The sequence below is a fragment of the Geotrypetes seraphini genome, chromosome 1, assembly GCF_902459505.1.
Source record: "Geotrypetes seraphini chromosome 1, aGeoSer1.1, whole genome shotgun sequence".
NCBI classification, from domain to species: domain Eukaryota; kingdom Metazoa; phylum Chordata; class Amphibia; order Gymnophiona; family Dermophiidae; genus Geotrypetes; species Geotrypetes seraphini.
In genome coordinates, this window is record NC_047084.1 from 473,813,788 (window position 1) to 473,837,345 (window position 23,558).

The following is a 23,558-nucleotide window of genomic DNA, read 5'->3' on the forward strand; positions in this document are numbered from 1 at the left end:
GCCCCACCCCCTAAAAAGAGGACATATCCGGGTTTCCCCGGACGTCTGGTAATCCTAGTATTGGGCAGCAGCATCGAAAGAGGGAGGAGGAGGAGGGGGAACCACAGGGTAGCTTAACTTATGGACCGCAGGACCGGTGATACCAAGGCCCCGGGCATTTAGCGCCCTTTAGCGCTGGTGCCCTGGTCAGAGCCTCATCTGGTCCATAGGTTAATCTGGCCCTGCCAGGGAGGCAGCATTTCCTGTATATAGGAAGCTTTGACAGGATGGGCTTACTTTGTGCTTGTTGTCCTTTTACAGGCATAAAGGTGGCGTTGGAAATATTCCTGGCACAACTGTGGTGTCCACTAACTTTTGGAACGTAAATGGCACAATTTAATGACTCCTTTGGGATTTTTTTTTTTTTTTAATGGTGTAATAGTGCAGGAATGTGGTTGTACTATTGTTTAGTAAATAGGCCCCTTCATTTTAATTTTTCTTTTGTAATTTTTTTTTTTTTGGGGGGGGGTCATGTGTGTGTGTTTGTGTGACCCTGCTATTTCTCAAATTTTTTTATTTATTATGTAAAATTTTAACAATAATTCAGAATACAAAGCCTTTTTGCACTGAAAAATAGAAATAAACAAACAAACATTTCCTGTATTACAGATATAACACAAGAATTCTTCTCATATTATCAAGCCCCCAATAAAATTGAGGGGAGACCTAGAAAAAAGGGAGCTCAATTATAGCCCTCTTCTATCATGTTATGAGCGTTGTTATGAGCACGTTATGAGCATCGGAGCTTTTACCACAGCGGCCAGTGACATAAAATCCTAACGCGGCTTGACAAAAGAGGGCCTATATTAGGGGTCCTTTTATTAAGGCGTGCTAAAGATTAGCGCACGCTAAATGCTAAAGCATCCACTATATTCTATATATGCCACCTTAGCATTTAGTCCGCGCTAATCTTTAGCATGTGCTAAATCAGCACACCTTAATAAAAGGATCACTTAGTAAATAAAGGCCCCCCTTTTACTAAGCCACAGTAGAGATTTCTACTGCGGCCAAGGGCGCTAAATGCTCTGATGCTGATCCAGCGCTCATAGGAATTCTATGAGTGTCGTAAAAGGAGGGAAATTAAAGAAAAATTAGTCGGCAAGGCATTAACAGGTTTAACTGTTATTGACAAAAAGGAATTGGATCCGTTATTAACTTGGATAGACATTCTTCCATTTTTTCTTAGAATCTAGAAACATTCTCAGTTGTTTAGGGACCCAAAAAGTAAATACTTGTCCATCAAAATTTATTACACATTTAACAGGAAATTTCAGAAAAAAATTGCCCACCAAGAGTGTGAACCTCACTTTTGCCGTTACTTTTTTTCTTTTCACTGTTAATTGAGTTTGTGCGGGTTTTCCCCCCCCTTATTTCTTATCTGACGCACTACCTGACTGCTTTATATAAACCCGCATCTGAAATTGACGTTCTGTTTTTCTTCCTGACAGCCAGTGACTTAGAATCAGGCTCAGTGTCTATTGCTTCTAACTTACTAAAAAAAAAGGAAAAATTCCAGAAAGGGAAAAGGGAGGGCTGTTAGAGCCCTCAAGTTCTCCCCAGTAGTGGATGTTACATGTGGTATAATTCCCAGTGTCATAGAGGGTACACGCATAAGCCCTGATGCCTATAGAAATTATTGATGGTGCAATCATGATATAGGAGCTTACTGTTCCTGTGGTGCCTTAAAACAGTGTTTCTCAACTTCTTCAAGCCAAATATCCCCAAAGCCTAACAAATACCAACCGAGTACATCCACCCTGATGCCACCCCCATAATAATAGTACTAATTGTAAGGCAATTGCTTCCATCCATTTTTCATATACACAATATAAACTTATTAATATATAATGGTAAACACAAAATTAAAATAAACACAAAGCACACTGTATGTGGAGAAAATGTTAATTATCATTTATATTCCGGGTTTTTTTTTTCGAAGAGGTCAAGGCAGATGACTTTAAAATAAGCAATCAGTAACAACTATAGAAAAATAGACAAATATAGAGCAAAATATAGTCAGCAGATATAAATTCACAAATCTGACACATTTTGATCACTAAATTGAAAATAAAATTATTTTTCCTACCTTTGTTGTCTGGTGATTTCACGAATCTCTGGTTGCATTTCCAATATTTCTTTCTTTCTGACTTCTGCACGCTTCCTCTTCTCCAGACCCCATACCCTTCCCCAACCAACATCTCTCTCCATCTCTGTCCCTCCATGAGTCCAATTTTTCTTCCTCTCTCCTCCACCCCTATTGGCAATATGTCTCCTTCTCTCTCTCTCACTGTCCATCTGTCTTGAGAGATCCAGGCATCTCTCCTATCCCCTCTACTGCCACATCCAACATTTCTCCCTCTCTCATCCCCCAGATCACACAATGCCACATTTCTCCCTCCATCACCATATCTAACATTTCTCCCTCTCATTCTTCTATTCCCAATTTTCTCTCTCTCTCTATACCCAATTTTCCTTTCTTCCTTTCCCCATGTGCACCATCTCTCACTCACACACTCATGCCCATCAATTCTCCCTTTCTATTCCCTCCCTTCTGTGTCCAATGTTCATGCCCCCTCCCCACCTTCCAGCTTTGTCCCAAAATTAAGTTGCACACTGGGGATCCCTGCCTGCTTTGCCTGCACTCCCCCCCCCCTGTCCACAGAAGCTGCAGGCGCCAACAGGGATCCCTGCCTGCTCTGCCCCCTGCTGAAGCCGCTGCCGGGGATCCCTCCCTCCCTGCCTGTTGGCCCACTGCACCACCCTACCCCCGCAGCTGACCCTGTTACTTTGTTGGTGCCGGACTTACTCCATCCTCCCCCAGCAGCAATTCTGTGCAGAGACAGCGCGTGCAGCAATTCACACATTGAAGAGAAGATTCTGGGTCAGCTATGCAGCGTGTGAGTCGCTGCCTGCATCCCTGCACAGAATGCTGCTGGGGGAAGAGGGAACCAGTCCGGCTCCAACGAAGTAACAAGGTTGGCTTCGGGGTTGGGGGATGCTGCAGCGCACCGGCAGACAGGGAGGGCTTCAGCAGTAGGCGGGAGGGCAAGGAGGGATCCCCACCAGCGGCCAGGCCGCGTACCCCCAACAAGTAGTCCGCGTACCCCCAAGGGTACACGTATCGAGTGTGAGAAACACTGCCTTAAAATAAAGTTTCTGTGTTTGTAACTGGCGCCCATAATGATGTACTGGCATGTTTGAAGATCTTAGCAATACATTTTCAGTTCACTAGTTGAAAATGGTATTTTTTTTGCATGAACCTCCAAAACCTTCTTCTCAAATTATGCCACATATAAGTTGGCCAAATCAGGTGCCATTGATGAACCCATTGTGGTTCCTTTAATCTGCTGGTAAAACTTACCCTGAAAACAAAAGTAATTGTTGGTAAGTGCAGTGTTAACGTAAGAATTAAATGATTAGGAACATGTCTATATGTATTTTTACAACAATCTCCAAGGCTGATATCTGTGGAATGTTGGTTTACAACGCTTCATTGTCCATTGTGACCAGTAACATAGTCTTCAAATCTCCGTCAAATTTGTCTAAAAGGTTAATTAAAAACAATGAATCTCTTATATATGACTTCCTGTTTCTGCCTGGGCAGATCACATCAGAGGGAAAGCTTCGGGGCCGGGCAGTTGCCTGCAACTTATGAAAATGGCTGCAACACCGGGGTCTTGCTGAAAAAGAAAACTGTGATTTGGAAAGTCGACCATGAAGGTGAGGGGAAGGGAGGGAGATGTGCCAACAAGGGGAACAGATGCTTGGACCACAGGACCCCCTGAAGCTGTGGGGCCAGGGGAACTGCCCTGTTTGCCCTCCCCTAACACCAACCCTGATCTCCTATATGCTCCTCTCTAGTATTTCCACTATGCCCATCTCCCTGTTCTGTGTACCTATACCCTCTGTGCCAGAAATTAGATCAATGAGGGGCTCGTTGGCTAAAGGAAGGCCTTGGAACATGCCTCTGAAGATTCTTCATCATCGGTGTGGCTGGCTCCTTCAAGTAATACCGCCACCATACTGTTCTGTGTCCCTATCCTCTCCATGCCAGAAGTTACATAAAGGACAGGCTCGTTGGCGAAAGGAAGGCCTTGGAGCAGGCTTCTGAAGATTTTTTTGTATGGTGGCATATGACTTATTCGGGTAAGGTAGGCGTGAGGGGAGATGGAGGAGTAAATGCTGAACCATGGGAAGATGGAAGGGGGGGGGGGGTTGCCGCGATGACCATGGTGCAATTTTTTTTGCCGAGGGAACAAAGTCGTTTACCACTCCTGTGGGGTGGTAAAAGGCCTTGTTCTCATTCCTGCAGTAAACTGGCCATATTTTCCTGTTACTGCGGACTAACCATGGTTTACCTTGGGAACCCTTCCCCATGTCATTCTCTATACAAGGGTAAAAAAAAAAAAATAAAGGCAAAATACATTTAATGGTTTTAATAGAAGTAACTATGAGCAATTGAACATATCACTTTTCCAAATAGTCCCCATGCAAGATGACACATTTATTGTATTGTTAAACTAGCTTCTGCATTTCTGCAGAGTTTTTCTGCTGCTCTCGAAGCCAGGTGAGCACCACTTCCTTCACTGCATCATGCTTTGTCTTTTGCTCTCCAGGTCGCAGTGATAATTCTCTCCAGAATACTCAGATCTTCTTTATACCGTCTCAAAAAATGGGTCGCAACCTCCATATACTGTTGTTTGTGCAGATCAGTGAGCTGTTTGGGAACCCATCTTCATGCATTATGGCAAATGCAGATCCATAGCTGATATCCAAATTTGCACCCAAATGAGACACCGTTATCCGTTGGTCTTCTCTAATCAAGGTATATACCCTGTCAATGTGCTCTTTTGTAGGCAATATTGATGGGCGACCAAGAACAACCGTCATCAGTTACACCTGTTCTTCCCGCTTTAAACCTTTTCACCCACTCATAAACCTTTCGTTGATTCCCATGGTGCTATTATCCATACTGAGTCAATATCCGATGGTGAATTTCCACAGGTTTCACTCCCTCTGCCCAAAGAAAGCACACTCCTGCACGTTGTTCTTCAATGGTGCAATCTTGCAATGGAGCATCCATGTTTCTGATCTCATGGCTGCCACATGACTAAAGGTCGAGTGCTGCATTGTGCGTGGATGAACTATCCAACAGGTAATGTACAAGTACATATGTTGAATTTTGCTAGCTCTGTTCCAGTTATTGCATAATTTAACAATTGCCTTTAATTTTTTATTCAACTTCTTATATAGTGTCCAACAACATGGCGAAGGTCTCTCTCTTTGGTTATTGTTTTTCCTAAGCTGTTTTTAAAAAATTTTTTATTATGCATTTCAAAATTACTTCGCAAAACAATTTCTTGTTACAAGAAACCCAGAGATCAACAATATCATAGGGGAAATTATAATCAAAATCAAAAACACAAAATTTCTTACCCTTACTTAGGGGTCCTTTTACTAAGGTGCACTAGCCATAGGATATAATGGAAGCGTTAACATATAGCGCATACTAAAACGGCTAGCGCGCCTTACTAAAAGGACCCCTTAGACCTCAATTAGTGGGGAATGGACAACAGTAAATAACAAGGAGTTTAATTAAATCTACATCTTATCACCAGGAAAAGGCTTAATGTGATCCCTTTTGTATTTGTCTAATCCCAAATTTTTAGTCTTTTATAATTTTCTTCAAATCAAGGAAGTCCCTCAGTTGTTCTGGGGAATAAAAAACATATAGAATCAGGTGACATAAAAGCTGAACTCCCCTCCCCCATTCCTTTTATGCATCCCCCCTCCCCTCCCCCGCATAGAGCTCAAAACAGAGACAACTCATTTTGTTTTCTCCTGGAACACATTCAGTACTTGACTATGTGCTTTGGGGGGCAGAATTTGGATGTAAGAGTTCCAGATTACTAAGAAATCCTTTTGCTTCCTATGGGAGCCACATACTATACTTTATTGGAAAATATATTTTATTGAGCTTAACAAGAGATGATACAAAAGTACAAGGCAACACAGAAAGTAAGCTCACTTTTCAACAGCACAAAACCCAACAGGAAGGGACCCCCCTCACTCCCAAACCCCCAGAGACCCCATGTGGTCCCCAACAGTGAACAGCAATAGTAACCAGCCAAAAATAAAGAATAAACCACCGTTCAAGGACAAGGTACACGTAGAAAAACACAAGGGACCACCCCAGCAACCCTCCCCCAACCCACCCCAATCCCCAGTCCTCCTTCAAGCCCAGCCCAATTAAACCATTCAAAGAAAAGGCAATGATATGCAAAGCAGACAACAGGTGGAAAGAGTAATACAAGTCAACAGTCATACTGTACTTTATAAGATTCCCACAGTATTAACGCATGAAGAGTCCCACAGTATTAATGTATGAAGGTTATTTTTCCAATATAAAAATGATGGAAGAGAACACAGCAACCAATAGATAAGTATACAGTTCTTCCCTAATATATATACTTTGCCCATGAATAATTTTTAATATAAACTCCATGTCCCCAGGGAAGAAGTTCTATTTATTAGAGTACCTTCAAAGGAAAAACTGAGCTTATAACCCAGTACCAATTGTAGAAAATTCTTTAAGGATATCTAAAAGGAATGTATTTGCCTACAAAGCCACAAACATGGGCCAGTGAATTTTCTACCTCTTTCACAAAGATGGGAGCAAGAAAGGCCAGCAAAAAAAGGCCTGTTTCTGTGAAAAATATGACCTGTGTATGGTACGAAAATTACATTACAGTACTGAAGTTCAGTTCTATGTACCACGTTCCCTCCAAAGTGATGAGGCCTAAAGGACTACCCAGATCCCTGCCCCAGACTTCCAGCAAGCACTACCCGGTAATATGATTCAGAAGGCTGCCAATTGCTTAATACTTTATGGAACTATGATATTGATATTTTTCTAGGGATCTCCTGCCAGAAACTCCTAAATCTGACTCCCATATCCCACAGAGAAACTACCTGATGGCGAGGAAACCAAATAATGACCTGACTGTATATACACATAATGGTCAGCTAAGCCTAGAGATCAGAATTTTTGAAGTTCTGCAAAGGAAAGCATAAACACATCCTCCCTTATTAAGTGTTCCAAGAGAGTAACCCCCAGCTCAACCCAAGCATGGCCATGCTATAAGACCTATTTGCACCCCAGCAACATTGGAGAGAATCCCTCAAGAAATTAAGAGACAGTCTTTCCTTGTCATAGTGGATTGTAGTCTCTATCAGTAGAGTGCAATAATTGTCACATATCCACCATATCCAGGGATGAACAGAGTAAGATAACCTCCCTTAAGTGCTTCACCAAATCTCTTCCTGTGGGGTTGGATCTATCCAAAATAGGGTCATGAACTTCATTAAAGTCACCCTCTACTATGAGACGGGTATCCTCAAAACTATGTAGATGTTGAAGTAATTGCCTAAAGAAAATTTTCTCTAGGTTATTTGGCGCATAGATGTTACACAATACAAACAACTTGGCTTCCAGAGACACCTACTACGAGGATCCTGAATAAGCTTATTTAACACTACTTGAATAACCTTTCTAATCAGGATAATCACTCCCAATTTTTTCCCTGGGGGGGTTGGGGGGGGCAATTCAAAGAATGAACCAACCCACCAGCAGCATAGCTTAGCACATTCAGATGAATTTAGAAGTGTTTCCTGCAGAAATGCAATCAATGCATGATTCTGGTTTAAAGACTGTAATATCTTTTGTCTCTTTATAGGCGAATTAATACTCCTACATTCTAGGTCACTATATTAAGTCATGTATACAGTATTCCCAATCATGAATCATGGTAAAGAACAGAATAACCTGTCTATCAGACAAAGAGGATGTCCCAGTCTACTACTACTTATCACTGATATAGTGCTGAAAGGTATATGCAGCACTATATACATTTTGACATTTATAGATGGTCCCTGCTCGGAAGAGCTTACAATCTAACTTGGACAGACAGACATGACATAGAGGGTAGGGGATGCAGAACCAAGGTGAGAGGAGTTAGGTGTCGAAATCACTCTCAAAGAGGTGGGCTTTTAAATGGGCCTTGAACACTGCCAGAAATGGAGCCCACCTTAGGGATTCGGGCAGCTTGTTCCGAGCATATGATGCAGCAAGGCAGAAGGGAAGGAGTCTGGAATTGGAAGTTCAAGAGAAGGGCCCAGATAGGAGGGCCTTAGTAGCTGAGCAGAGCTCATGGGAGTGTGGGGGGAGAAGGGATCATAGGGGGAGATAAGTGAAGAGAGATAGTGAGAGGCAGCTGAGTGAGTGCATTTGTAGGTCAGTAAGAGGAGTTTAAATTGTATTCAGAAATGGATGGGAAACCAATGAAGTGACTTTAGGACAGGAGTAAAGTGAGCAAAGTGGCTCTCCCGGAATATGAATCGTGCAGCCGAATTCTTGACGGATTGGAGGGAAGTGAGATGGCTAAGCAAAAGGCCTGAGAGTAGCGAGTTGCAGTGGTCTAAGCGCGCGGTGACGAGGGCATGGATAAGTGTTTTGGTAGTGTGCTCAGAGCGGAAGGATCAGATTTTGGCAATATTATAGAGGAAGAAGTGGCAGGTTTTAGCCACAATATATATGTAAAATGGTAAAGCAGTCCTTGAGCTCCCCGGGACCCCTGACAACTAAATCCCAGAATAAAATCCCTATAGCCCACCCTCAACCAACCACCCACTATACCCCATGAAAGAACATTCCCCCTCCTCTTCTCTTCATCCTCTTAGTGTCATGAGCCTCTATGGGTGCTACTTCCTAAGAGCCTCAAGGCCCCACAGTGTCAGAGATTAGGATCAAACTACCGGTATCTTATTATAGAGGAACAAACAGTACAGAAACAAACTTAGTAATATCACAATTCACAAGACTTGTAAACTAGTCTCAATACTGCTCCATAATTGCCCATTTGCCTGTCAAAGCAAAAAAAGCAGTGTTTGGTAGGAGGGCTCTTCAAAAGCTATAATAACAGAGGTCAAATACTGACGTAGTAAGCACAATTGTACAAGCCATGCCTCGACTACATATAAATAAAATAAAGAAGCTTTTCTCCTTTTTCTGCGCCTTGTCTGCTGTCAATGCAGTCCATATCTGGAGTAGACTTTACTGAGGTATAGAAGTGACCAGTCACTCTCCCATGTTTCAAGTTTATTTAAAAATTTGATTTGATCGTAAAATCATAATCCAATGTGATTACAAATAACAATAGAGAGAGAAAAAAACAACAACCCACATTAATTAAACCAGACGAATTAATATAACTTTTGACCCAACTGACATAAGAGGAAAAAAAAAAAAGAATTAAATACAATTCATAAACAAATAAAAAGGGCATAGGTAATGAAACAATAGGATGGGAAAAGGTTATCCGTTCAGTTTTCACTTAACAGCACTATTAGTTCGCTCTAGAGTATTCTGATTATATAGAATTCGAATAACTCACGCACAAACACACCATATTTTTCAAAAACCAACCGTACACCACCAGCTATTCTACAGATTGGGTCTGCGTTGTTCTAGGAACTGAAGGCATCCTCAAATATTTCTGCATCTGCTCCTGCCTCAAAAAAAAAAAAGGACATCCCTCTTGCTGGATTCTAAGACATTGAAGATTAAACCAGATGTTCTGGCTAGGGAGACTTTAGAAGGGTAATCCTGAAAACATGACACTAGTAATGCTACCTGCATGTGGATTTCCAAGCAGCATATGGGACCGAGATTCCAGGTTTTTTTTTTTTTTGCAAGATATTTAGTTGGCATTACAAGCCTAGAGCGATCTTTTTTAGATTTCCATTACATCATCGCCATCTACTGGTGATTACAAACACAACCCTGATGAAGGCTGTCATTTAGAAGACGAAACACGGACCGTGTCAGAGTCCAGCTAAAAAGGACTAAGGACTCTTTATTAGGCTTGAATCATTTTATGTATATGCTTTAATGGTTTAAATTCCTTTAATAAATTTACAATTGTTCCAAAGACTAATGTGTACAGCCCCTTCCCCACTTCTTCTTATGTTTTGTTCTGTTATACATGGGGTTGTATTTTCCTTTCTGTTGTGGAATATACTAGTCTGTTGTCATGCATCAAGGGTTTACCCTTCCTCAGAGCCTGAAATATGTCTACTTTATAAGCATAGTTCAGGACTTTAAGAATAACTACCCATGGATGGTCAGAAGATTCCCAAAACTAAACCTGTCTGAGTATGTACGTTAATGTGAATTTGCCTAGTATTTTAATATATGACAAAATATTGTTTTTATTTACCCATTTTAACAGTTTTCTATAATCTTTTTTATATTGTACACCATTTAGACATTTTTTTTTGATAGACAGTATATCAAAAAGAAACAAACTTGAAACTTGAACTTGAAACATGTTCTATCCAGAAAGGACCTGTGTCTTCTGTTAACTGGAGGGAGGTAGAGATCCAAGTTTTCAAAAAGGTTTGTAGGTCTTGGTCTTGTACTGTTTCCTGAGATTGTTCCGATGGGACCTATTCTCTAGAATCTTCGATGTTAGCCTTGAGATTGTTGAGTTTGGCTCGCATCTGTGGCTGTTCCGGTTGTGGGGAGTGTATGTTGTTCTCCATCAAACCCACATACTGCGATTCTAGCGCTGCTCTCTGCGGCAATCTCTGCTGCCCATTTAGAGATCGGCCAGGGCGAGGGGGGGAACACTTTTGTACACCAAATTGGATGACATGGGTCTCTCTTTCTCCTTTTTCATGATTTTAAGATGTCATCCAACGATTAGAGATCCAGAGTGAACTGTGAGGAGGATACGGAACTCTTAGTCAATTACAAAGAAATGACAGTTCGATGAAGCCATTGAAGTGTCAGGTATAGTAGGGAAAATGGGAACTGTTCCATGGCTCAACTGGAAGTCCTCAGTTTATCTGGGTTTAAAAAAGATTTGGTCAAGTTCCTGGAAGAAAAGTTCAATTTGCTATTGAGATTAATATGGGGAAAGCCACTGCTTGCCCTAGGATCAGTAGCATGGAATGTTACTACTATTTGGGTTTCTCAGACTACAACCGCGGATCAAATTTATAAACTATCCAACCCATAATCTAGTGTATACAAATTAACAAAAATGGGGGTCTAGGATAACTTATATTTCCTTTAATATAAATTTTCTCTGGCACCTAAAGTGCTTTAGAATATAAATAATTGAATTTATTAACACGTTTTTTTAAAGCCTATAAACAATGACTTCATTGAAAGATAGAACTTATCCACAAACTCTATAATGAGGTTGAAGTATCATAAATATGCATAATTCTCAGTAAAGAGACCTCTTATAACTTAGATGTTATTTCAAGTCTTCATTCTGAAGGCATATGATATAATCATCTACTTCAAACCCTCCTTCCTACCAATAAATTTATTCTTTTATTAATTTATTGAAATAATTATAAAATTATTGACTTATTTATAACTTTATTTATTAATGAAATGATTAAAAACCATTTAACTGGGGAATATAAAATTAAAAATTGGACATTAAACTTAATCAATATATGTTATTCCAAGTATATGCTTTGTACAAGAGCAACAACACTTATCTTAGTGGCTTTCCAGCCAAGGCCAACATTGGGGGACCATGAACTGCCCGACGCTCAACGTTCACAGAGATTTAGAGCGTTTCAGCTGATGAAAAGCCTTCCTCGGGGGACACTGTTACTGTTGTGCCACTTGCCTTACAACTTTCCGGAGCTTTTTGCTATTTGGGTTTCTGCCAGGTACTTGCAATCTGGTCACTGTTAGAAACAGGATGGACCATTGGTCTGACCTAGTATGGCTATTCTGTCTGACAATTAAGTTTGCGAACTTGCCTCCGTGCGCTTACATTGGCAGCAGTGTACTAACAACTCGGTAAGGTTTTGTAACCTTGGTATATCAGCGTCTCACAGCTGTGTTTGTGGTGGTGTAGGGTGGTGACTTGCCGAGTGGCATTCATTATTGTTGCGTGTTTTTGTGTGTCGTCGCAAGAATGTCAGAGCTTGAATTAGAACAACGAACAAACATTAACCCCCTCCTCGTTTACAAAACCACGCTAGCATTTTTGGTGCTGGTTGCGGTGGTAACAGCAACGCTTCTAGAATTCCTACGAGCGCTGGAGCTGCTACCGCCTTGGCTGGTGCTAAAAACCACGCTAGGTTTTTGTAAAAGGGTGTGTGTGTGTGTGAATTTCTAGTTAAACTTAAAAGGGGAAACTTTACCAAATGACACTATAAAGTTAAAATTGCAGGCTCTAAACAGGAAAATGATCAGAATGATTCCCAGGCTTTAAGAAAGGACCTGCTTTCAGTGACAACATGCTGGGTGGGGGCTATGACAGAAACTAGAGAGCAGGATCTCAAAGGCCTGTGACATCTGTGAGGAGTGTGTGGCGCAGTGGTTGGATCTACAGCCTCAGCACCCTGGGGTTGTGGGTTCAAACCCCGCGCTGCTCCTTGTGACCCTGGGCAAGTCACTTAATCCTTCATAGCCCCAGGTACGTTAGATAGATTGTGAGCCCACCGGGACAGATAGGGAAAATGCTTGAGTACCTGATTGTAAAAAACCGCTTAGATAACCTTGATAGGCGGTATATAAAATCCTAATAAACTTGAAACTTGAAACATCTTCAGGTGGGCCTGGGCTCCTGTGGCATGAGGGTCCACGGCAGATGCTCTACTTACAGCCTTGGTGCTGGAGAGAGAATGGAGATGGCTCTTTCTGTGGCTGTGTGTGCAGGAGAGGAGGCAGGCAGTGAGCGCAGAGGGTGGAGGGGAGAGAGAAAAAAAAAAAACCCGGCTCTTTCAGTAGCTGTGTGCAGGAGAGGCAGGCAAGGGAGTGCGGAGGGTGGAGAAGAAGGGAGGAGCCGTCTCTTTGAGTGGCTGTGTGGGCAGGAGAGGCAGGCCGCTCGCTCCTGATGTCACTGATGGGAGGCAGGGATTTGTGCACAGTCCAGGCTGGGGGCGGGGAGGAGGAAGATGGTGGGAACGGTGGAACGAAGGTAGAGAGATCACTGCTGCGCTTAACAACTAAGCCCAGCCTAAACCCGGTAGGTCCCGTTCTTGTCACCCCGCTCAATAATCGCACTTACGAGCCCGGCAGCATGTCGTTGCTTTTGGGGGGAACGAAAACGGACGAGACTTTCTGGTGTTCATGATAGATGCTCAAGCAGGGATGCGGCTAGGAGTCGTTGCTCGGGGAGGAGGGAAGGGGCCTTGCTCAGTAGCTGACAGGCACCTGAGAAATGGGTCTCGAGTCTAGTCAGGCACGCGAATGGGTGTGGAAAGGGAAGATCGGGGAGCGATGCAAATGGGCTTAAAATTGCGTGGAAAAGGCATGTCTGGGATCTTCGTGCCAACGTGGCCTGTCAGGAATCAAATGTTTTGGAAACGAGCACGACAAAGGGTGTGGTCGGGAATCGGAACGGTTTAAAGGAGACGTGTTCGAGTGGTGGAGAGACATCAGCTCGTTTGGGTTGTTTTTCTTTTTTTTTTTTCTCTCTCCCTGGATTGAATTGAGCTGAGCTCTAGAAAAAGGGGGAAGGCGGGTTGGGGACTGGTGTGTACGAGCACATGGCAACGGGGATGGTTTGCTGATGTCTGCAGTGAGATTTTTTTTTTATTATTTTTTTTATTATTTACGGAAGGCGCTTTTAGTGTCTGAGGCTACACAGTCTTTAGCCAGAATGAATGGTGAGGCCCTGAGCTTCATAATTGTGCAGCTACTGACTGTCCCTCCTCCAGTTAGCGGAAGTGGATTTGGAAGTCCGTCTTGAAGGTGTAATCAATAAAATGCATTTCGTTTTTAATGTCTTTTTTTTTTCTCTCTCTCTCTTTTTTTGCGAGTTCTGTATGCATTTTTCTTGTGGACCTTATACAGTCTTGCAGGGGTTAAATTTATGCTGGGAGGAAGACATCCCCCGGAGCATTTTGAGATCTACTCTGCATTTTATCTTGCCTGAGGGACCTAGTCTAGAGTTTTGATTAGTTTTCAGCTCTTGCAGTCTGACATATAAATGCTTCCCTCGGTCGTATGGATTTTTTTTTTTTTTTTCCTAGAGAAATTTCAATACGTTGCTTTATGTTGACCGGCAGGATTTGCACGTTGCACACTTGATAACTGGTGATGCTGATCATCTGATGTGGGACGCGAACAGGCTGGTAGGAAAGCCCGGATATTTGAGTCTAGGGAAGCTATGAGCTAATATATATAAAACTCAGAGCTGCTTATGGCATTGTTTTTAGTCGTGTCAGGTGTGCTCACTATTTTATAGCCGCTCTCCTTTAATATATAAATAAGAATACATCAGAGAATAAATATTGTTGACATCGGTTAAGATATTTGAAAGAGTTCTAGCTGAACTGTGTCCAGGTAGCTGCTGTCACAATATTTTGAAGGAGCTTTTACTTGCTCTGTATTCATTCCCTCCAAAGATTGCTGTTTATCACACCCACAAAGGTTACTGTGGTGATAAACTTTATACTGGCATATAGTATTAGAAAAAAAAACCCTCACTTTTCTATATCACTGATGAAGTTTCAAGTTCTATTGATTTTATTTCAAGTTTTATTTAAAATTTGATGAACTGCTTAATCTTAATACAAAGCGATGAACAAAAGTAAAAAACTTAGTACATCACAATATTCAGGGAGACAATACAAATAACATAAACATATCACATAGCTTAGACAGAATGGAAAATGAGATATTTGTCTTTTACATTAAAGTGTGATTATCTAAAGTGAGTGTTTAATTTCATTTTTTTATAATGCATGAGGTAACAGATCCATCACTACGTGATAGTATTTTATTTTTTTATTGTTATGGATAGTGAACATTGCTTAGTCCAGTTTTTACACTCTTAGCATGGCTTTATATTAAATCAGTTACATTTTTTTGTCATCTATCTTTTTTGTTTGGGGGCCCCGCAAGCTCCGCCCCAGACCCCACCCCCATAATAGTACTAATTTTAATACAATTTTTTCCATTCATTTTTCATATGTACACATACAATATAATCTTATTAATACATAATGGTTCACAAAATTAAACTACGCAAAGCACACTGTATATTTCTCAACTTTCATTCCTACCAGAACACCTGGCCTTGGTCACACATGCAGAACACAGATAACCTCTATGCAAATACAGGACCAGAAACTTAAGTACTAATACTGTATATACAAACAAACCCTAAGATGCAAGACACTACATGCAGTACAACCCCCAGAGAAATAGAAACAAATGCATTTCTTCCTGAACAGTGCAAAATATAGACAGCAGATGTAATTTCTCAAAACTGACACAATTCAATCTCTAAATTGAAAATAAAATCATTTACCCTACCTTTGTTGTGTGGTGATTTTGGTTTTCAAATCATCTTTCCCAATCTCTGGCTGCACTTCCTTCTGTCTGTATCCAGGGCCATTCTATCCATTTGCTGGTTTTCTCTCCTTCACTTTCTGCCATACATCCATCTTTAGCATTAACTTTTAACATTCAACTTTCTTTCATTTTTCTGCTTTCTTCTCAAAATCTACTTTTCCATGCCTTCCCTTCCCATCTATCCATGTGTACCATATCCTTCCTTTTTCTTCTCCCCTACTCCCATCTATCCATAAGAAGCATTTCTTCTTATCTCTTCCCTGTCACACCCATTGCTGTGCACCATCTCCTCCATCCCTATCTCATGGTCATGTCTTCCCCCTTCCCCCCCTCATATGGTCTGGCGTCTTGGGAGTCCTGATCCACAAGTTGATGAAGCCGTCTGCACAATGTGCGGCAGCGGCAAAAAGGGTGAACAGAATGCTAGGAATGACAAAGAAGGGGATCACGAACAGATCGGAGAAGGTTGTCATGCCGCTGTACTGGGCTATGGTGATCAAATTTTGGGGGAGGCCACAGCCCCTGTGGCCCCCCCCTTCCGGCGCCTATCTATCTACTCACCCACTCACTGGAATGTTGGAAATAAAAGGTCCTAATAATGTTTCAAAATTTGAATGAAATGGAGGTTAACTAGGGAAAAGGCACATGAAATTTTAAAATGGGCCTTATGAAACTGGGTTTCCTACAAAATAAAAATGCCCAGTGCATGTCTATGGGAGAAGCAGTTTCAGCAACTTGTGCCAACACAACAGTTTGGGAATTGCTCTTTTCAAATTGCACCCCCCCTAACAGTATCAGTTACTTGTCCTGTTGGTCTGTTAATTTAGATTGTAAGCTCTACTGAGCAGTAACCGTCTCTTAAATATGTTGTACAGTGCTACGAATGACTTTCAGTACTATAGAAATGTTAAATAGCAGTACTAGCTACATCTAGACACACCTACACCCACACATGCAGAGGGATTCCATCATGTATCATTCCCTTCCTCCAGCTACATCCCTATCTTAGCAATTCAGGTGTGCCTTTCATTTTCTTTGTAAATTCTGCTGTGAAACCTAGTGACTGCAAAGACTGCTTTCTTAGTTGTTGCTTTGTAGAGTGATCTCTAGTAACCAAACTATGTAGTTATTCTATGAGTACTACATATTTATTTACGCGATAGAAGTTTCTACCTTGGGCTGGCGCATTAAATGCTCCAATTCTCATAGAATTCCTATGAGCATCGGAGCATTTAACTCACTGGCCCGCATAGAAACCTCAATCCGCTGTTTAGTAAAAGGAGCTCTTTGTTATTTACGCATTTGTGATTCACTTTATCATTGCAGTTTATGGCAAGATACAGTAAATATTCATAGCAAATTCAGAAAAAGTGATCATAGCAGTATGGTCTTTCTACCCACAGTGCTGTCAGAACAATAATATGCATTTTGCAAACAAGATCGTACTGGACACGTAGAAGAATAGGGCTGTAGCACTGAAGCTAGATAATCCTGAGCAAGGTTCTGTACCATCTTGAAAATGGAGAAGCAATAATTGTAGAGAAACACAGAGACACCCTGTGGTTAAACTTAAAATCCATCCTTTGAAATCTATAGATCTCGGCGAGAGGGAGAATTAGAAGGCCTTGAGCACGCGCAGATGCATGCTCAAGGCTGGCAGAGGCAGGAAGATCTTCTAGCGGCACCGGCACGTCCTGTGGGATGCGTACCGGTGCCAGACGGGGGGGGGGGGGTAATTTCAAGTTGTTCGGGTGGGGGAGTGCTGGTTTAAGCAGGGGGGCCTTTGCGAGCGGGGGGGGGGGAGCGATGCTGGTTATTGGGGGGGGGGGGTGCGCTCGCAAATTGAGTCAATACTCGGTTTGCGAGACAAGTTTTGCTCGTCTTGCAAAACACTCGCAAACCGGGTTACTCGCAAACCGAGGTTTGACTGTAATTTTATTCTTATATACCGCCAGACCAAAAATGGTTCTAGGCGGTTCACAACAAGTAGAGCTGAGCATGCAGCGAAAAAAAAAATACAATTCATAATAGAAATACATCAAGTTATAAAATATAAGAAAAACATAGTTATTTTAAAAGACAAAAGAGTGCATTAGGATACAAACTTATCAAATAGTTGTGTCTTTAATAATTTTCTAAAATCAAAATAAGAAGATGCTCCTAGCATGATTTTTCCAAACTAAACATTCAATTTAGCAGCCTGAAAAGAGAGGATTCTCTCAAGAAACCTCTTATAGCGACATAATTTAATAGAAGGGTATGTAAACAAATAAACTCTATGTATAGGCTTATTTGAGTGGTTCAAAGAAAAGTGAGAAACAAGATAGCCTGGTGATATGCCAAAGATTGATTTATAACAAATGCATGTAAATTTAAACAAGATTCTGGCCTCAATCGGCAACCAGAGAAGTTTTTGATAGGGTGTAATGTGCTCCCATTTTTTTCAGGCCAAAAATCAGTCGAACTGCAGTGTTTTGAACCACTCTCAATTTTTTAAAGATTTTCTTGTAGGCGCCCAGATAGATGATATTACAATAGTCGAGGATACTTAAAACACATGACTGCACCAACAAATGAAATGAAGCTTCATTGAAATATTTCTTAATGGTGCGAAGTTTCCAAAGCACCGAGAAACATTTCTTGAATAATAGATCAGTATGCTGTTCCAAAGTAAGTCACTCCCAATATTTTTATAGACTGTTCTATAGTATAGTCAAGTCCATTCAAATGTATCATTGTTTCTTTGATCTTATCATTAGGAGTTGCAAGAAAAAATGTAGTTTTTTCTGGATTTCATTTTACCATCCATTCTTTGTTATATTTTCCAATTCAATAACATATTTGAGAATTGCAGGTCAGAGAAAGACCGATAGTAGATACACACAGGGGTTAGAATTCCATGAGTTATGCTCCCAGCATGCTCTCCTCATTTCGCTTTTTTTAAAATCTGTAAATTTTTGAGAAAACGAAGAATTGACATATTGGGTCAGATCAAAAAGTTCATCAAGCCCATTGTCCTGTTTCTAACAGTGGCCAATCAAGGTCACAAGTATCTACCCAAATGAGTAGATAAGCATTGGCTTTCCCCAAATCTACCTTACTAATGTTTGATGAATTGTTTCTTTCAGGAACTTAAGTAATCCTTTTGCAAACCCAGCAATGCTATCTGGTTGTTTCCTCTTTCAAGACGTAAAAAGACTGGGAACATTCCCATAAGGATGATAAGGGATAGGGACTTCCGCCTTTTGGTAGATACACAACCACATTTAAAGCGGTTTACTTACAGGTACTCAAGCATTTTCCCTGTCTGTCCCATTGAGGCTCACAATCTATCTAGTGGACCTGGGGCAGTGGAGGATTAAGTGACTTGCCTAGAGTCACAAGGAGCAGCATGGGATTTGAACCCACAACCTCAGAGTGCTGAGGCTGTAGCTGTTACTAAAAAGCACATTTTAAAACAAATTGGAGAAAATATTTTTCAGTCAGTACATAATAAAGCTCTGGAATTTGCTAATTGTTCAAACGAGTGTTAATGATTTATTGTTAAGGATTGAGGTTTAATCTGTTTTTTTGGGGAAATTTTGTCATCTTAATTTGAATTATTAATACTTTTTCAGTCAATCTAATTATGTAAACCGAGTTGAGCCCCTAATTTAGGAGAAGATGCGGTATATAAATCTAAGGATTGGAATTTGTTCTCAGGAGATATATAGCTTCTGTTCCTGCTCCCATCCACTCTTGATTGCATAGGTCTCTATTATATCACCCTTCAGCCATCTGCAACTTGTCTTGAATATTACATGACACACTAAGCAGTACTAGTGTTTCTTGAATGATTGAAATTTCAAAAGTATTGTGCATTTTTTCTTGTGGTCCGCTGGCATCCGGCAGTAAATTATTATTATTTTAATTTAGTCATCACAGCGATTGTCCTTAACCAGATGTCAAACACCAGCACATTTTCTAGAATAGGACTAGGCCAGCCATTAGTCAAAAGTAGGCAGTGATTGGCCCAGGGCAACAGCTTTGGGGTGGGGGGGGGGAGGCAAAGAGCAGCTGCAGACAAAGCAAAACAATAGGCCCTGATAATTACCCAAACTTAAAGAAACAAGAGACATTTTTACCAGAAGGAAGAGTGGGCAGTTTTGAAATACCACATTTATCCACAGTATTCTGGAAGGGGTGGTATAATCAAAGTCTATTAAACTTCAGGGTGATCATGATTTTGAGGGAGGGGGACTAGAGGTCTAAATTGTAATTGGAGTGAAGATTTGCCTGGGGCACCTAATATCCTAACACTAGGTCTTTTTTGGACTCTAAATCTTATTCCTCTAATGTGCAATGACTGGGATGCCTTCTCCCTAGAGGATGTGAGCACCACCTCTGACACCTTCAAGTCCAGTCAGCTCTGGACAGAAGGGCTGACTCGGGAATTAAATCCAAGTCCTTCCACAGGGCCCAGTCTGTCATTTTCTAATCAGTAAAATACCAAGATAAACGCAGTGGGGCTCAACATGCTTCATTTTTCTGAGGAATGACCCTTCAGTGTTTATGCCTTGCCATTTGCATCTGCACTGCTGAAAATGCTGGCGGCAACATTAAAGGATGGAGAGAGAGGAAGTGTAAATCATTGATTCCTCATGACCTTATTATCTCTAGCTCAGAGCCACTGCAAAACTGAGGGGCCTCCCATTTGATGCTTGCTGAAAAAAGCATTCAAAGTAAAAAAAAACCCCCACAAAAAAAACCCCCAAAACCCCAAACAAACCAAACCCTTGACATTTAATGGGCTTTGGGGAATGCATTTTAAATTATTTGGTTTGTAGGTTACAGAAGGCATGCCTGCTGCTTTGACTTCATCAGACAGACCTGGAAAGATGAATTCCTGTTTGTTTACCTTTGCACTAGTGAACATCTCCCTACTCTCCATGGCTGCCTTTTCACACACACATAGCAGACTTGATTTTGTGTACCGTCTGACCTAGATGTTCTGTATTTCCCAAGGTGCCTTGGGAAATATAGCGTACCATGTAGGCAGCAGAAAGAGTGATTGTGTGTACTCCACTACACTGCAGTAAACGGAGGAAGGAACTGATCTAGTTAGAGCAGTGGGCTGGAAACCTGGGAAACTGGGATTTTCAGAGACCGTCACCATCTCCTGTGACCTCCAGTTGCCTCAGATATCCCTCAAGAGTTTAAGTTCTTTGGGCAGGGGTTTATCCTACCTGAGTATCTGCAACCATTATACAACCCTGATTGTCAGTAGTATGTAAAAAATAAGTTATGAAGGAAGGCACAAGAAGGGAAAGGGAAACCGGTACCACCTTTCTCTGGTTACATTCAAAGCAGTTTTCATATTATTATATTACATTACAATAGAGATTTCTATTCCGCCATTACCTTGTGGTTCAAGGCGGATTACAAAAGATATAGAAGGTGGGTTACAAAAGAAGATCACTGGTCATTTCTATTGAGGTAAAGAGTAGATCAGGTAGTATCGGTACTCGTGGTATTAAGACTATTTTGGGGATTTCCTGAAGAGTACAGTCTTTATTTCTTTTCTGAACGTCTTGTAGTCTGGGGATGTTATCAGTAGATTGGAGATTTGGTTATCTAGTTTTGCTGCTTGAGTTGCTAGGAGGCCATCATATAGTTTTTTCCATTTGACTTCTTTGATTGGAGGGTGTGTGAATGGGGTGTGTGTTTTTCTATGTCTGGTTGAGATAGTTTGGATGAGGCGGTTGTTCAGGTAGGTTGGGCTGTTTCCGTTTATAATTTTAAATAGTATACAGTAGAATTTAAATAGTATTCTTACTTGAATTGGTAGCCAGTGTGAGTTGAGGTATGCTTCTGTAATGTGGTCGTGTTTCCTCAATGAGTAGACGAGTCTCAGAGCTGTATTTTGAATTATACTGTATACACTTCTCCCTCCGTATTCGCGGTTTCAGCATTCACGGTTTTGATTATTCAAGCTTTTTAGCTTGCTGGCTCCTCCCCCAAATTATATCAGCTTGCATAGAGAAATTGCTGATTCCAAGTGTTTACAGAGAAAATTGCTGATTCCCAGCACTTTCTTCAACGTGTTTTGCCTCTCTTTCAGGAACAGGCCAGGTCTCCCACCATGTTATTCACGGTTTCACCATATTCACGATGGTTTTTAATAGAAAACAGTGAATAACATATGAAAAAGTTATTTGCGGTTTTTCTGTATTTGTGGTTCCGTTAATCCCCTATCACAGCAAATATGAAGGGAGAAGTGTATAGGCATTTGCACAGAGTCACGAGGCACTGCCATGGAGATTGAACCCGACGAAGATCTAACCTTTAACAGGTATGTGTCAGCAGGGGTGGTTTGAGAGACCAGATGAGAGGGAAACACCAGACTGGTCACTGTGAGGGTGGGGGAAGGGAACGAGAGAGAAGTGCCAATTATCACGAGGTGGGGGTAGCGAGAGAAAAGCGATGGTCCTGTGGGTTGGGCCAGGAGGGAAAGGGAGAACTGCAGGACACTACTATTTGAATATAATACCCAATGACTTATACTCAAGGGAAAAATATTAATTGGGTTTATACTTCGATTGGCTTGTATTTGAGTATATGTGGTAATTGTTTGGGACCTTATTACTGTACGTCCTGGATTGAAATAAAGAAGGCTTGATTTTATTCTCCTGGCTCTGGTGGATTATTTGTTCATTGTCCGTTCCCACTGTCTTCTCTGCAGCATTGTGCACTTTGGGCTCTTGTCCTGTTGGACTCATTGGTGGTAATTGTTTGGGACCGACACCTCTATGATCAATGCCATTCTGTTTTACTGTTTGACCACCATGTCTAAGTTTCTTTGCATTCGGCTTTAAATCATTTAGAATCGGGTTCTCCCAGGCGATTATAACTTTTTCATTCTCCATAATTTTCTCAGGGTCATGATCTCGGTGCTTTTCTGATACAAAGATCTCGGTGCTACCTTGTTGTGGTTTTCTGCCATCAGTATTTTGTAGCTGGCTATAAGTAACCTACTACTACTTATTATTATTTCTGTAGTGCTACCAGATGCTGTATATTAAACACACGAGAGAGAGTCCCTGCTTGAAAAAGCTTACAATCTAATTATGAAAGACAAAATAAAAAAGGTGATTCTATACATACTGCTCAGGTGAGGGAATTACAAAGGGAACAATAAGGCTGATAGGGTAGGGCAGGGGTAGGCAATTCCGGTCCTCGAGAGCCGGAGCCAGGTCAGGTTTTCAGTATGTCCACAATGAATATGTATGAGATGGATTTGCATGCACTGCCACCTTGAGATGCAAATCTATCTCATGCATATTTATTGTGGATATCCTGGCTCCGGCTCTCGAGGACCGGAATTGCCCACCCCTGGGGTAAGGGGACTGTAGAGGGAATGACAAACAGACAAGGATGCTTTACAAGTGGGTTGGAGGTAGAACTTAAAAGCAGCTTCAAAAGAGTGGGTTTTTAGCATGGATTTGAATGCTGCTAGAGACGGATTCTGATGTACCAAGTCAGCCTGTTTGGTCCAGGCATATGGTGCAGCAAAGTAGAAGGGATAGAGACAGGAGCTGGCAGTAGAGGAGAAGGGTACAGCCAAGAGAGACTTACCCGATGAACAGAGTTCCCAGTGAGGGGTATAGGGAGAGAAAAGAGAGTTGCTGCAGAGTGAATACGCTTGCAGGTCAGTAAGAGGAGTTTGAACTGTATGCGGAAGCAGTCAGGGAGCAAATGAAGTGACTTGAGGAGAGGGCTAATGTGAGCACAACGACACTGGTGGACTATGAGGCATGAAGCAGAATTCTGAACAGATTGAAGGGAAGAGAGATGGTGTAGTGGAAAACCTGTGAGAAGCAAGTTGTGGTAGTCTTAGCAAGAGGTGATGAGAGTTTGGATGTGTTCAGAAAGAAAAGGTGGGAATTTAGCGAAGTTGTAGTCAAAGAAACAACAGATCTTGGCGTTTGTTGGATATGTGAAGAAAAAAAGAGAGATGAGTCATTGATGACCCCGAGGTTGCGAGTTGACAAGGCAGGCAGATTGAGAGCATTATCCATAGAAATAGACAATGGAAGAAGAGAGGTGGGTTTAGGAGGAAAGATAAGGAGCTCAGTCTTGACCA

At 41.5% G+C, this 23,558-nt stretch overlaps 1 protein-coding gene across 2 annotated transcripts in view; it reads left to right on the top strand.

Annotated features, from left to right (window-relative positions):
* Positions 1-12,968: 12,968 nt before the first annotated feature.
* Positions 12,969-23,558, top strand: part of APBA1 (amyloid beta precursor protein binding family A member 1) — a 239,915-nt gene continuing 229,325 nt past the window's right edge. Inside the window, exon 1 of one of the 2 annotated variants that reach the window (XM_033924764.1) lies at positions 12,969-13,100. The gene's annotated coding sequence lies outside the window, so the exon portion shown is untranslated. The remainder of the gene's footprint in view (positions 13,101-23,558) is intronic. The other variant, XM_033924772.1, reaches the window with a different exon arrangement.